Here is a 4,947-nt window from a genome sequence, read left to right on the forward strand (position 1 = left end):
GAGGGATTACACAGAGCAGGTAAGTAGCAAGAGGCCGGGGGGAATTATCAGGAAAACCCTGAAGAGTCAGTTCCTTCAACGTCAGGCTCCTGCTCCTTTACAAACGGGAGAAGGGAAGAAAAGTACAGGGACTCAGCTCCTTCAACTTCAGGCTTTGGATTCCTTACAAGCAGGAGACAATAGCCTTTTGTCCCTTTTGGAACCCCAAGATGGGCTGATGACAGCGACTCTGATTAGAGTTTTTGACAACCCTGTTTGCTGCATGTGCGGAAAACTGTAAAAACTTTTCATTTGGCAGAGCTGGTGAAGCCCCAAGCAGCCTTTGCGTCTTGCAAGGTTGGAAGTGCCCTAGGAAGCGTCTTGCACAAGGGCCCACTTGTATCTGGTGGCTGGATCATCTCTTTGAAATCTTGAGGCCGCTCGTATTCCTGATGCTGCTCCCGTTTATTCTCCTGCTGCTGCTCCTAAGCAGCTGATGTTCGGACACCTGCGGGTACCCGTTCAGCCAGAGAAGCTACCCGAGCAGCAAGTGGAACAACCTGAAGGAGGTCTACTCTCAGCTTCTCAAAGGTTGGAAGAGTGTGCCCCCTCAACTTCAGCCCTCAGCTCCTCCACAAAGAGGAGCAGGGAAGAGGGCTACACAGAGCAGGTAAGTAGTAAGAGGCCGAGGGGGAATTATGAGGAAAACCCAGAAGGGTCAGTTCCTTCAACGTAAGGCTTCAGCTCCTTTACAAACGGAAGCACGGAAGAGATCTACAGGGACTCAGCTCCTTCAACTTCAGGCCTTGGATTCTTCACAGGCAGGAGAAAGTGGCCTTTTGTCCCTTTTGGAACCCCAAGATGGGCTGATGACAGCGACTCTGATTAGAGTTTTTGACAACCCTGTTTGCTGCATGTGCGGAAAACTGTAAAAACTTTTCATTTGGCAGAGCTGGTGAAGCCCCAAGTTGCCTTTGCGTCTTGCAAGGTTGGAAGTGCCCTAGGTAGCGTCTTGTACTCCCATTTTCTGAGAGGCTGGAAGAGTGTGCCCCCTCAACTTCACGCCTCAGCTCCTCCACAAAGAGGAGCAGGGAAGAGGGCTACACAGAGCAGGTAAGTAGTAAGAGGCCGAGGGGGAATTATGAGGAAAACCCTGAAGAGTCAGTTCCTTCAACGTAAGGCTTCAGCTCCTTTACAAACGGAAGCACGGAAGAGAACTACAGGGACTCAGCTCCTTCAACTTCAGGCCTTGGATTCTTCACAGGCAGGAGAAAGTGGCCTTTTGTCCCTTTTGGAACCCCAAGATGGGCTGATGACAGCGACTCTGATTAGAGTTTTTGACAACCCTTTTTGCTGCATGTGCGGAAAACTGTAAAAACTTTTCATTTGGCAGAGCTGGTGAAGCCCCAAGCAGCCTTTGCGTCTTGCAAGGTTGGAAGTGCCCTAGGAAGCGTCTCGCACAAGGGCCCACTTGTATCTGGTGGCTGGATCATCTCTTTGAAACCTTGAGGCCGCTCATATTCCTGATGCTGCTCCTGTTTGTGGTCATGCTGCTGCTCCTCAGCAGCTGATGGTCGGACACCCGCAGGGACCTATTCAGTCCAAGAAGCTTCCAGAGCAGCAAGTGGAACAACCTGAAGGAGGTCTACTCTCAGTTTCTCAAAGGTTGGAAGAGTGTGCCCCCTCAACTTCAGGCTTCAGCTCCTTTACAAACGGAAGCACGGAAGAGAACTACAGGGACTCAGCTCCTTCAACTTCAGGCCTTGGATTCTTCACAGGCAGGAGAAAGTGGCCTTTTGTCCCTTTTGGAACCTCAAGATGGGCTGATGACAGCGACTCTGATTAGAGTTTTTGACAACCCTGTTTGCTGCATGTGCGGAAAACTGTAAAAACTTTTCATTTGGCAGAGCTGGTGAAGCCCCAAGTAGCCTTGGCGTCTTGCAAGGTTGGTAGTGCCCTAGGTAGCGTCTTGCACCAGGGCCCACTGGATCATCTCTTTGAAAACTTGAGAGGGCTGGCTTTTGCACTTGTTTGGGTAAAGCTTCGGGTAGCCTTCGACTCTTTGGCAGGGCTGTCAAAGCCCTTGGTATTTAATCTTTCAACAACTGTTTTGTCCTGTTTCCTCTGTTCTTAGATTTTTAACTAAGCTCTAGATGCCCATACAGAAGTAAGTTAATAATTAACATTAACCAAAGTGTTCTGCAAATTTTAATTTCACTTATTCAATGGGTCAGAGATAATTTTTCTTACTCAGTTATACTTTTATGTATTTTTTCTTTAGAAAGTGTGGATGCTTTACCAGACAAAGCTAAGTCCATGCTAAATGGCAACAGTAACAAATGTCGCCTGCAAGTCCATATGAGTTTCATTTATCAACCTTGTATCAAGTTGGAAATACTGTTCCATTTAAAGATGTGTTTGCCATTTGTTGTCATGAGTTTCCACATTGCTCCCATTGACTTATTAAGTATTTCAGCTGTTTTGTTTGTTTTTCGTTACACCAATGCTCCTGTAGTTTGTCTACGAATTACGCATTTGGTACTTCTGGAGCTTTGTCAGGGATCTCATGTTACTTTAAAAATCTACTGTGACCCACTCTTGTAGCAGTGCCTGTAAATGTAATTCAGATACTTCTGAATTTCAATCCCTTTCCACAAAGTGACATTATGAAATCTTCTTTACTCATTTATTCATTTGTTTAGAGCTCCAGCCAGGCATTTTGGCCAATTTAGTTCTCCTGTGGAATAACTCGAAGTAATTAATCTGTATTTTATTATCCAAATCTCATTACACAGTTGAGCGATGAATAGTGTCATATTTACATGATGATGCTGTTTTTCTTTACTAGACTCTAGTGAAAGTCGTCAGTTTCAGCCATGTTTACAATATTTGATATCAATGTTAAAATGGGATCACCTCTTTAACAGTCGTAGTTAGTGTATTTTTGCTGCTTATTTAGTCCTTACTATCTAATTATATGAGAAATACTACAATTTGAAATCAGGTTTTTCAGCTGCTTTAACCTTTTCCTCTCAGGTGGTGTAGACGACATCATTGGACGTCCTGTGGAAGATGGGTTCCCTGAACTAATCTTGGTTGTGGATGATCACGAAGACAACAATCTCCCAGTCAACATCTCATCTGGTGAGGAAGAGGAGTTTGAGGAAGATGATAGTGAAGTCAACGAGACCGATTCAGAAAGTGAAATTGGTGAGGTCTGGTCTGGCGACTTCAGCCATTATTCAGGGTACAGCACCATGACTGACTATGAAGAGTACCTTGAAGACGACCTTGGAGACGACTTTAGACCTCTGTCCCCTCTCGTCCAGCAGTTCCCACCAGAAAGCTTTTGGCAGGACTGGCGAAGGATGCATCCTTCTTTTATTGCTGGCGCTCCTCTTCTTGTTGTTCCCGCTCGTATTCCTGATGCTGCTCCCGTTTGTGGTCCTGCTGCTGCTCCTTAGCAGCTGGTGGTCGGACAGCTGCAGGTACCTGTTCAGCCCCAAAAACTTCCAGAGCAGCAGGTGGAACAACCTGAAGGAGGTCTACTCTCAGTTTCTCAAAGGTTGGAAGAGTTTACCCCCTCAACTTCAGGCCTCAGCTCCTCAACAAAGAGGAGCAGGGAAGAGAGTTACACAGAGCAGGTAAGTAGCAAGAGGCCGAGGGGGAATTATGAGGAAAACCCTGAAGAGTCAGTTCCTTCAACGTCAGGCCTCAGCTCCTTTACAAACGGAAGCACGGAAGAGATCTACAGGGACTCAGCTCCTTCAACTTCAGGCCTTGGATTCTTCACAGGCAGGAGAAAGTGGCCTTTTGTCCCTTTTGGAACCCCAAGATGGGCTGATGACAGCGACTCTGATTAGAGTTTTTGACAACCCTGTTTGCTGCATGTGCGGAAAACTGTAAAAACTTTTCATTTGGCAGAGCTGGTGAAGCCCCAAGTTGCCTTTGCGTCTTGCAAGGTTGGAAGTGCCCTAGGTAGCGTCTTGCACAAGGGCCCACTTGTATCTGGTGGCTGGATCATCTCTTTGAAATCTTAAGGCCGCTCATATACCTAATGCTGCTCCTGTTTGTGGTACTGCTGCTGCTCCTAAGTAGCTGATGGTCGGACACCTGCAGGTACCTGTTCAGCCCCAGAAGCTTCCAGAGCAGCAAGTGGAACAACCTGAAGGAGGTATACTCCCATTTTCTGAGAGGCTGGAAGAGTGTGCCCCCTCAACTTCACGCCTCAGCTCCTCCACAAAGAGGAGCAGGGAAGAGGGCTACACAGAGCAGGTAAGTAGTAAGAGGCCGAGGGGGAATTATGAGGAAAACCCTGAAGAGTCAGTTCCTTCAACGTAAGGCTTCAGCTCCTTTACAAACGGAAGCACGGAAGAGAACTACAGGGACTCAGCTCCTTCAACTTCAGGCCTTGGATTCTTCACAGGCAGGAGAAAGTGGCCTTTTGTCCCTTTTGGAACCCCAAGATGGGCTGATGACAGCGACTCTGATTAGAGTTTTTGACAACCCTTTTTGCTGCATGTGCGGAAAACTGTAAAAACTTTTCATTTGGCAGAGCTGGTGAAGCCCCAAGCAGCCTTTGCGTCTTGCAAGGTTGGAAGTGCCCTAGGAAGCGTCTCGCACAAGGGCCCACTTGTATCTGGTGGCTGGATCATCTCTTTGAAACCTTGAGGCCGCTCATATTCCTGATGCTGCTCCTGTTTGTGGTCATGCTGCTGCTCCTCAGCAGCTGATGGTCGGACACCCGCAGGGACCTATTCAGTCCAAGAAGCTTCCAGAGCAGCAAGTGGAACAACCTGAAGGAGGTCTACTCTCAGTTTCTCAAAGGTTGGAAGAGTGTGCCCCCTCAACTTCAGGCTTCAGCTCCTTTACAAACGGAAGCACGGAAGAGAACTACAGGGACTCAGCTCCTTCAACTTCAGGCCTTGGATTCTTCACAGGCAGGAGAAAGTGGCCTTTTGTCCCTTT

This window comes from Xiphias gladius, chromosome 17 (genome assembly GCF_016859285.1).
Source record: "Xiphias gladius isolate SHS-SW01 ecotype Sanya breed wild chromosome 17, ASM1685928v1, whole genome shotgun sequence".
Taxonomy (NCBI): Eukaryota; Metazoa; Chordata; class Actinopteri; order Istiophoriformes; family Xiphiidae; genus Xiphias; species Xiphias gladius.